We start from the raw sequence: 11,691 nt of genomic DNA on the forward strand, positions 1-11,691 counted from the left end.
CAATAAACGATAAACAACACTATATCAACAGGTATCAATAAACATAAGGGCAAATAATTATTTAAATATCTCAGTATTGCACAAATTTTCAAGTAAATCAATTATAACTTGCGTGCTCCTTTTGGGCCACCCGGTATATGGTGTTAGGCTACCCTGTAGTATGGCGGAAGTGGATCACCCTGTAGTACTGCTGAGATGGATCACCCTGTAGTACGGCGGAGATGGATCACCCTGTAGCACCACCAAGATAGATCACCCTGTAGGGCACGACAAGCTGGACCAGTAATGGATCACCAAATAAGATCCAGAAAGAAAATAAAGGAAAACAGGAACGAAGACAAAAAAAAACAGGAAAAGAAAAGCAGGAAGAAAAACAGGAAGAAAAACAGGAAGAAAAAAAGCAGGAAGAAAAGCAGGAAGAAAAGCAGGAAGAAAAACAGGAAGAAAAAGCAGGAAGAAAAACAGGAAGAAAAACAGGAAGAAGAACAGGAAGAAAAACAGGAAGGAAAACAGGAAGAAAAAGCAGGAAGAAAAACAGGAAGAAAAACCCTACGGAAGAAAATTCTCAATCAGAATCAGATGAAACAAGGTGAGATTCAACCCCCATTCAATAGGACTATTTGACTAATCAATACCCCTGATATATTTTCATCAAGCAAAGTAGCAAGATAACAAGAGTATATTTTTGGGTGCCCTGTATAACCATATGATCCGTAAAAATCAAGAAAATTGAATGAGTGTTGAAACCTCTCTTCAATACTAATATTCAGTTGAGATATAACGATGGAATCAGAAATTACTAAAATCATTTAAAACACATTTAATGGTAAAATTCTTACCCTGGCCAAGGGGTTTTCTATATGATTCTTCGTGTGCGGTGTTCTGCACGGAAGTCCTGCTGGGACTTGATGAGTGACTGAGGGCCTTCTGTTTCTTATGAATCTAGAGACGAGAAACGAAGGTTGTAGAATTGAAGAAGTGATATCATAGCTAAGATCACATGAGAGATGCGACAGTGATTCAGACATACCTAATTTCGGAAATCCTTCCACCTGGCACGAGTTCGGTATCCACCACAAATCCTCAAAAGAGCTTAAGTTTCCGACTGCAAATATCCACACCAAAATGACCAATCAGTCTTCCACTATACAATCCTGACTTGTAGAAATAATCCCCGTGAAGGATGGCACAAATACAACCAAATATATCCTACAATCAGTCTGATGATACCCTTTGAACTCCGAACCAAGCTCACCGAAGGCTAACTTCCAAATACTAAGAGAATGCCACATCTGACAGCTAACCAGTTGTTGCCACAGTGCATCCAATCTACACTACAAGCACCAAGGGGGCGCTGTGCACAACATCATAAATCTAACAATTCCTCCACAGCCACTTGATACATCATCAACAAGTCCATGACCCATCAAAACTCCTTCTCAAAGCAATGCAACCCTAAAACAACCCTTGACAACTTGAGTAACCGATCAATCCCTCACCCGTGAACAACTGTAGAACTAGTTCGGTGTAAGTCGACGGAACGACACTACGAAAGTTCGGCAGATGTCAACCAACAGCTGTCTCTTAACCTTGTTTACGAATATTTACAAAATATATTGTTCCAACCTATTTTCAACTATTTACCAATCCTTATTCATGCGATGGAATAGAAACATATAAGGTAAGTCGCCATAACCTTCCCTTTCAGTACAAATATTAGAGCATTCATATTATGCAGAATATTTACCGAAAATATCAAACAGTATTCAGAAACCCAGAGGTAACTAATATTGTTTTTCAGGCGATATGGCTCTAATATGTCAGTAAACCTTCTGGAAGTGATGAATAACAATCTATGCAAGAAATATTCTCGGAAAGGTATAGGGAATAAGGCAGACAACGGCTGAAAAAAATGATAGGTGAAGAAAACTGAGAAACAAACAATAACAACTATTTCAACCTAGCGAGGAATTTCGGATCTCCGACGTCGATTGGCAAAAGGAGAATGCGTAAGTACTGGTCAAAGCAGTTAGTCAGGGAGCATACATTTATTCTTGTACATTTCAGGTATGGTTTTCTATGGAACGGAAGATTCCCATTACTATGATGTTAAATGAATAAAATGAACTTGTAACTGAATTACATTGTTAATATCCTCTGAATAAAGATCTTAAAAGGTAAGGTAGTGTTTTTGAAAGGTCACATAAGAGCAGTTTGATCTAGTGCTAAATTGAAACGTAACAACTTCTTTGAAAATGTAGGTTGGGCACACTGACAAACCAGATGTGTCCCTAGCTGTGACGAAAAGTTCGTCATCAATAAATGACAATTCTGTCGATTCCATAGTAAATAAACGAACAATATCTACAATATTTACAAGTAAATTTAGACCGTTACAATTCCCCCCTTGCCTCAAGAAAATTTACTAGCGTAAATTTTCATCAGCGCTAGCTGACTTTAGGTCCTTCGCATTCCATATCCCCTTATAATTACCGTCTTCATCTCTTAATTCATATGTCCACGGGGATACCCTTTTTTTAATATAAAAAGGCCCGACAAATCTTGGCGCTAGCTTAGCACTAAAATATTTGTCCGCCTCTGATACCACAAAATTCTTCCTCCAAACGGGTTGATTTGGCCAAAATTCTTCACTCCTTCTTCGAAGGTTATAAGTTTTTTCATTCTTTCGAGCAGCCACATCTAACCTTTTCCTTATCTCCTCAAAGAGTTTTCTGAATCCTTCAGGCCTCGAATCTTCAGCAGGTTCACTATCAACCAATAGATTTTTCCTCCGAGAGATCTCCTCTCCGCACAAAACCATTGAGCGGCCGAAATTCACGAAATATGGAGTGTGGTTAGTCGTCTCATGTCGAGCCGTTCTCAAGGCGCATGATAGCTTGGGTAAGTTGAAATCCCAGGTCCTGTGATTATCGGACACATACATAGCCAACATTGACTTCAATGTTCTGTTCACTCGTTCAGTCGGGTTTGCCTGAGGATGATAATGGGCATTATACCTAATTTTCACCTTATATTCTTCCACGAGTTTTCTCATCTGTCGAGATCGGTATTGCGGCCCATTATCGCACAAAAGAATTCGGGGAACTCCATATACCAGAAAAACTTCCTCTTCGATCTTCCTTACGATGATTTCTGCTGTTGACGATCTTAGCGGAAAGACTAATGAAAACTTGCTAAAGTAATCTGTTACGACTAAGATAAATTTATTGCCTTTTGTAGATCTAGGTAAGGGTCCCATGATATCACTGGCGATCATTTCCCATGGCCGGGTCACTTTCGGTTGTGGAGTCATTAGTCCATTTGGTCCTCTGAGGTCGGGTTTATAGGCGGAACAAGTGGAACAATTTCGAACAAACTTCGACACGTCAGATTTCATCTTTGGCCAATAATGCCTTTCCCTGATACGATGGTAGGTTTTGAATATTCCTTGATGTCCTGAGGTCGGGTCTGCATGAGCTTCAATAAGAATTTTCTTCCGATCCGCTTTTGGTACAACTAACTTCCAAACGTCGGTTTGGTCTTCTAATTCCACGTAACACGGTTTGACGTACTTGTAGAGTGATCCCTGAGAGAATCTCCAATTGGGGTATTTTTCGGGTTGTAAACTCACTCGATCTTTCACGCGCAGGTACCACTTGTCCAAAATCTCTTCTTTCATCTGCTGGTTGATGGCATCAATGACTGGGACCGATCGAGAAAGGGTGTCAGGAACGATGTGATCCTTCCCTTTCCTGTGAACAATTTTGAAGTCATATTGCTGCATGCGGACTGCCCATCTTGCCAGTCGTCCTGATGGATCTTTCAAATTCTGTAACCAGACCAAGGAATAGTGATCGGTTATTACGGTGAACGGAATAGCTTCTAAATAAGGTCGCAGTTTTTCAATCGCCCACAGCACGGCCAAGCATTCCCTTTCTGTAGTAGAAAAATTGCGCTCTTGTTTCGTCAATGATCTACTCAAATAGCAAATTACTACGTCCTCATCCTCGCGAGTCTGAGTGAGAACAGCGCCAATTCCAAATGCCGAGGCGTCTGTTTGCAGAACAAATGGGAGGGAATAATCCGGACAGCTCAAGACTGGTGCTGATATAAGACGTTCCTTCATCTTCTGAAAAGCGATATCGCAAGTTTCGGTCCAATCAAACTTTCTACCCTTTTTCAGCAGCGATGTGAGTGGAGAAACGATGGATGCAAACTCAGGTATGAATCTCCTGTACCAGGAAAAAGTACCCACCAGTCTCCTGACATCTTTTACCGATTCTGGTCTAGGAAGCTGCAACATAGCCTTGACTTTATCGGGGTCGACATGCAACCCATTTCTATCTACAACGTATCCCAAATACTTCATTTCTGGCCTACAAAATTGACACTTTTCGAAGCTAACAGTGAGATTTGCTTCTCTCAATCTGCGGAAAACTTCATCAAGAATTGTCAGATGTTTCTCCAGCGTTTGGGTAACGATCACTACATCATCCAAATAGACGAAGACGTGTGGTTCTAGTTCAGGTCCTAGGACGGTATCGATCAACCTCTGCCACGTTGCTGGTGAATTATGTAATCCGAACGGCATCCTTTTAAATTGGAACAAACCACGCCCAGGAACGGTAAACGCTGTATACGGTCTCGACTTTTCCGCCACAGGAACTTGCCAATACGCAGACTTGATATCAAGAGAGGATAAATAATGTGCATTTTTCAATTTATCGAGCGTGTGGGAAACATATGGGAGAGGGTAGCTGTCTCGTTCCGTTACCGAATTTAGTTTTCTGTAATCAACGCAAAAGCGGTAGCTCCCATCTTTCTTCTTAACGAGAAGAACCGGTGACGACCAGCCACTATTCGACTTCTCGATAATATCGTTCTTCAACATCTCTGTTAGTTCTCGATCAATATGTTGTTGAATAATAGGCGACACTGGATAATAACGCTGTTTGATGGGTGGTGAGTTGGTCACGATGACATGTTCAGCTAGATTCGTACAGCCTAAATTATTCCCCATGAGCTCCTTGTTCTTCTCTACTACAGCGTTTAGCCGGGCCTCTTCCAATGGTGATAAAACTGTTTGTCCTCGAAGATGGTCCAATGCGTTCAGATAGCAAATTTCCTCAGAAAATTTCCACTCGTTGTGCCTCAGATTCGGAACCACTCCCATTGCTCTCCAGAAATTCGTTCCCAAAATTAAGTGATGAGGGACATCAGGAACCACTAAAACTCGAATTAATTTCAGCTTGCCTCTTAAACAAAATGGCACTTCACATTCTCCTATACTTTCACATACTTGACCATTGGCAACAGTGCAACTAATTCTCTTTGCTGAATTCAAATGTACCAAATCTTTTACGATTTGCCAACCTGGGTGTCCCAAGATAGTGGCTGAGGCACCTGAGTCTAATAACCCCAGTAAACTACGCCCCAAGACTTCAACTTTAAGGTAGGGTCTCTCATCGTTTTCGGCGTGATCCAGAATATAATCAAGGATTGGTTGAATAGCAGTCGCCGAGTGCAATTTGCGAGCGCCTTCCCCTCGACGATTCAAAGGCGTCGCTTGTCGTTTCCCGACACGGAGCAGTTTGGACAATTACGAACGGTATACCCTTTTCTCTTACATCTGTAGCATTCCAGTTGCTTCGGTAGAGCACATCCTATAGCACGATGTCCGGGTTGATCGCATCGGAAACATACTATCTCCTTCGACTGATTGTTCGACGGAATTCGTGCCGTTGCTATCTCTAAGGCATTCAATTCCTTGGTGACCTCTACGAAAGCCAAATCCTTCTCTATCACGTTGCCACGACGTGCTGATGGTTCTACGTAGCTATTGATTATGTCCCTTCTGGCTTCCATTCTTCGACATACCGAGCGAAGTTCTGAAATGGTTGTGGGTAAGGGTTCACGTAATCTGTCTTGGTAAAAGGGATGTAAATTCTTCATAACTATGTTCAGCTTAGCTTCCTCTGTCATTGGGCAACCTAGGCGGCTGAAGTAGCTTGACATCACTGCAAGATAAACTCCGATGGTTTCTGAGTGGTGTTGAGTCCTTTTCTGCAATTCTTCGAACAATGCGTCAGAATGATTGGCAGAGAGATATTCTTCTCGAAACTCTTCCACTAGTTCTTCCCAGGTCGATACTCGATTCCGACAATCTTTATAAAATTGATACGCCTTGTCAGCAAAAAGGTCCACACCTGAGTCCAACAAAACAGCGTTGGGGACATGTCGCGCTAGTCTCAACTCCTCTATTCCCTCGAAAAATGCTGTCACCGACATTCCTTTACCATCTCCAGAAAACTTCTTCAGATTCCATTTATAAGGCGGAATCATTTTACTGGTTGAGCATGGGTCAAAGACTGGATCTTCCGTCAGAGACGATCGAGCAACTGCTCCTAAGTTAGCATGGAATGATTGCGCTCCCAATCTGCTTTCTAATTGATTTAGTGCAACCGGCACACGCTTCGTATCACTTCTCTTGCTGCTGTCAACTTTATGTGAAAATTCGTCCATCAACGACAGAGCCAAACCCAGGAGTTCGGATTTCCGGGTTTCTTTGTCCTTATCCTTATCTGGGTCCATATTGTCTATACGATTCAACACATGTGCTAGCTTGGTCTGAAGTTTCATTGCCCCGCTACTCGTTCCAGCATCGGTTATGTCATCAATCAGCCTTCTGATATCATCTAGTTTCCCTCTGATTGCAGCCTCATCTTCCTCGAAAGTGAATGGATATGAAGGATATCGAAGACTCTCGCCGTACCTTTCCATCTGCATTACTTGAACCAAACGATGTCTCATTTCCTCGCAAGTGCCAGTTGCTACGCCCCGATATGCTAATTCATAGGTCAGTTCGTCTTTATCAAGACGATTTATTACCAGTCTTCTTGCCATAACGCTATTCTACTAGAGTGGTATCAATTAAAAAAAAAATATTTATATTTTTCCAAAGTTTCCAAAAGTCACCTACTAAAGCCAAAACGCAAAAAAAAACCTTCTTTTAAGTGCCCCACGTTGGGCGCCAAAATGTCACCTCACAAACCACAAGAGGGGACTAAATCATCTGTCGGTAACAAATAAGACAGATGGGTATCCGCGGCTAAGCTAAACAGTGGAGACGGGAGTGGGTTAAACAACTTAGCAAATTTCAAATAGATCTTAATGGGCGCCAGGTAAATTTAATCCTCCAGATACCCTAAGTAACTCACAATATCAATAACTTACCAATTAATATTGAAAATAAAAGATAAAAATCCCCAATATGATTTATTCAGTAATCCTAACTTACATGGATTAACCAACAACGCTTCTAAGACAACAATGCAATATTCACACTACTACGCGATGTTCAAATGTCCATACAAGAGCGCGGTGTATCTAACCACGAATTCAATCAGCCATAAATTACGGTAGTAACGACGCTCAAAAAAAACTACAATACGTCGAGTAAAACTACCACGAAAATTGAGTAGGTGAAATCGTAAATACTAGTATCGGATGGTAAGACAAACTCGTTTGCGTCGCGTGAGCTCAGGCGTAGGCGCATCGGTGTCAATCAGCAATCGTGAAAGGAAGAATATACCTCAATTTCCGTTTCACAAATATCTATGTCAATCAGGTATCAATAAACAACTCTTAATCAATAAACGATAAACAACACTATATCAACAGGTATCAATAAACATAAGGGCAAATAATTATTTAAATATCTCAGTATTGCACAAATTTTCAAGTAAATCAATTATAACTTGCGTGCTCCTTTTGGGCCACCCGGTATATGGTGTTAGGCTACCCTGTAGTATGGCGGAAGTGGATCACCCTGTAGTACTGCTGAGATGGATCACCCTGTAGTACGGCGGAGATGGATCACCCTGTAGCACCACCAAGATAGATCACCCTGTAGGGCACGACAAGCTGGACCAGTAATGGATCACCAAATAAGATCCAGAAAGAAAATAAAGGAAAACAGGAACGAAGACAAAAAAAAACAGGAAAAGAAAAGCAGGAAGAAAAACAGGAAGAAAAACAGGAAGAAAAAAAGCAGGAAGAAAAGCAGGAAGAAAAGCAGGAAGAAAAACAGGAAGAAAAAGCAGGAAGAAAAACAGGAAGAAAAACAGGAAGAAGAACAGGAAGAAAAACAGGAAGGAAAACAGGAAGAAAAAGCAGGAAGAAAAACAGGAAGAAAAACCCTACGGAAGAAAATTCTCAATCAGAATCAGATGAAACAAGGTGAGATTCAACCCCCATTCAATAGGACTATTTGACTAATCAATACCCCTGATATATTTTCATCAAGCAAAGTAGCAAGATAACAAGAGTATATTTTTGGGTGCCCTGTATAACCATATGATCCGTAAAAATCAAGAAAATTGAATGAGTGTTGAAACCTCTCTTCAATACTAATATTCAGTTGAGATATAACGATGGAATCAGAAATTACTAAAATCATTTAAAACACATTTAATGGTAAAATTCTTACCCTGGCCAAGGGGTTTTCTATATGATTCTTCGTGTGCGGTGTTCTGCACGGAAGTCCTGCTGGGACTTGATGAGTGACTGAGGGCCTTCTGTTTCTTATGAATCTAGAGACGAGAAACGAAGGTTGTAGAATTGAAGAAGTGATATCATAGCTAAGATCACATGAGAGATGCGACAGTGATTCAGACATACCTAATTTCGGAAATCCTTCCACCTGGCACGAGTTCGGTATCCACCACAAATCCTCAAAAGAGCTTAAGTTTCCGACTGCAAATATCCACACCAAAATGACCAATCAGTCTTCCACTATACAATCCTGACTTGTAGAAATAATCCCCGTGAAGGATGGCACAAATACAACCAAATATATCCTACAATCAGTCTGATGATACCCTTTGAACTCCGAACCAAGCTCACCGAAGGCTAACTTCCAAATACTAAGAGAATGCCACATCTGACAGCTAACCAGTTGTTGCCACAGTGCATCCAATCTACACTACAAGCACCAAGGGGGCGCTGTGCACAACATCATAAATCTAACAATTCCTCCACAGCCACTTGATACATCATCAACAAGTCCATGACCCATCAAAACTCCTTCTCAAAGCAATGCAACCCTAAAACAACCCTTGACAACTTGAGTAACCGATCAATCCCTCACCCGTGAACAACTGTAGAACTAGTTCGGTGTAAGTCGACGGAACGACACTACGAAAGTTCGGCAGATGTCAACCAACAGCTGTCTCTTAACCTTGTTTACGAATATTTACAAAATATATTGTTCCAACCTATTTTCAACTATTTACCAATCCTTATTCATGCGATGGAATAGAAACATATAAGGTAAGTCGCCATAACCTTCCCTTTCAGTACAAATATTAGAGCATTCATATTATGCAGAATATTTACCGAAAATATCAAACAGTATTCAGAAACCCAGAGGTAACTAATATTGTTTTTCAGGCGATATGGCTCTAATATGTCAGTAAACCTTCTGGAAGTGATGAATAACAATCTATGCAAGAAATATTCTCGGAAAGGTATAGGGAATAAGGCAGACAACGGCTGAAAAAAATGATAGGTGAAGAAAACTGAGAAACAAACAATAACAACTATTTCAACCTAGCGAGGAATTTCGGATCTCCGACGTCGATTGGCAAAAGGAGAATGCGTAAGTACTGGTCAAAGCAGTTAGTCAGGGAGCATACATTTATTCTTGTACATTTCAGGTATGGTTTTCTATGGAACGGAAGATTCCCATTACTATGATGTTAAATGAATAAAATGAACTTGTAACTGAATTACATTGTTAATATCCTCTGAATAAAGATCTTAAAAGGTAAGGTAGTGTTTTTGAAAGGTCACATAAGAGCAGTTTGATCTAGTGCTAAATTGAAACGTAACAACTTCTTTGAAAATGTAGGTTGGGCACACTGACAAACCAGATGTGTCCCTAGCTGTGACGAAAAGTTCGTCATCAATAAATGACAATTCTGTCGATTCCATAGTAAATAAACGAACAATATCTACAATATTTACAAGTAAATTTAGACCGTTACAAATGATTCACCTGCTTTTTAAAGAAATCCAATTTGATATGCTGAAGGAAACATATTTTTTTTCATTTCCAAATTCAGTGTTGTCTTTTTGTTATTGTTTTTTGAAATTGTAGAAATGATAACTATTTACAAGAAATTTTGATTACAAATGAATTGTTTTCTTCTCTGATGATGATGATGATGAATATTTCGTTTCTGTTATATTGGAGCTTGACTTCTTTTTTTTTTTGAGAAATATTTTAAAGAAGGATTATCTGCGGAGGTTAGTAGATTGATGTACTTGAGAATCGCCACTTTCAACTCAAGATCATTGTTCACAGGATTTGGTTATTTGAATGAAATATTACTGAAAAAACTCGGATATTTTATTTGTAACGAAATTATGGTTAACGCCAAACACTTCGTTGAATTTAGTCCAGAAAGATGGTTACGACAAATATGATTTTGAAAAAGGTAATAGTAAATCGTGCGAGTAGTTCGATTGACCAGCTTTGGGTGAGCTTCAAAATCGAATATAAACTAACTGGAATTGGAGAAGAATATCGACCTTCTCAAACACGAGTCTCGAACAGTATACTTACCATTGAAAACCCACTTTCCTCAGTATTGCCTACTGTTGATGAGATTATAATCACATGAATTAATTGTTTCAATATCAGTAATAAAACACCGTTGATTTTATCAATTAGCTAGAAGCTTATAATCTCATCAATAAACGAACCCGAGTAACCATCACACTGACTGACATAATCGCCGTGTCTAATACTGATTATGTTTTGAGAAATAATAATAGTTCATATATAATATGGATTCAGTATACGACTACTGTTTGGTACTCTGTGATTCAATATAATATGAAACTGAGAAAAGCAAACATCGATATATTATTTATAGAGATTGAAAATACTCTAACTATGAGACTTTCTCCGCTGATTTGCAACTCATGCCCTGATATGAAATTTTTCTACAGACAGACATCAATCAGATAGTGACTAGTTTCAACAATTATATACTTTCAATTTTTGATTTGATGCGCATGCCCCTATCAGAAGAGTAAGAGTGAGTGAGCCAAAGATACCTTGTATAACCGGTGTATTGAAAATAATGATAAAAAATATGAACTGTGCATTTTCAAAATTAAAAAAAAAAAACTAAAAATATTCAACATTGAAACCAATATGAAATGATGCGAAATATGGTAAAAACCGCCACAAGAATTGAAAAAAAATTACCTCAAATACCTTCAGGGCCAACACAACTCCAAAGAACTTTGAAACACAGTACATCTACCTGATATTGTAGTGAGCAAATCCAAAAATAATGTAACTGAACAACTCAGTGACCCAAATGGAATGAATAATCATTTTATTTAATCAGTTGATTAGGCTGTCACTCAATCATCAACTACAATGACGACTCAGTATTTGTCGACCCGTCAAAATCATAACATATTCAAATTTCATCCTATCGAAGATTCTGACACAGAACGTTTCTTCAACAAAATAAAATCTAATGCTACCGGATTCGATCAGATATCCATCAAAATAATGAAATTATGCATTTCTTTCCTTACTTCCGTGTAAACCTTCATTATTATTAAATGTCTAGAACAAGGATATTATCCAGATGGTGGAAAAAATATGTG

The 11,691-nt window shown here is 39.4% G+C and overlaps 1 long non-coding RNA gene across 1 annotated transcript; it reads left to right on the forward strand.

Annotated features, from left to right (window-relative positions):
* The first annotated feature begins 8,086 nt into the window (after positions 1-8,086).
* LOC141486718 (uncharacterized) lies at positions 8,087-9,893 on the forward strand. Its single transcript, XR_012468003.1, has 2 exons — positions 8,087-9,330; positions 9,451-9,893. It is a non-coding gene; the product is annotated as an uncharacterized lncRNA (long non-coding RNA).
* The last annotated feature ends 1,798 nt before the right edge of the window (positions 9,894-11,691 follow it).

Source organism: Leptinotarsa decemlineata, unplaced genomic scaffold (genome assembly GCF_025532065.1).
Source record: "Leptinotarsa decemlineata unplaced genomic scaffold, Ldec_3_MD MMD2_tig00026369_RagTag_RagTag, whole genome shotgun sequence".
Lineage (NCBI taxonomy): Eukaryota > Metazoa > Arthropoda > Insecta > Coleoptera > Chrysomelidae > Leptinotarsa > Leptinotarsa decemlineata.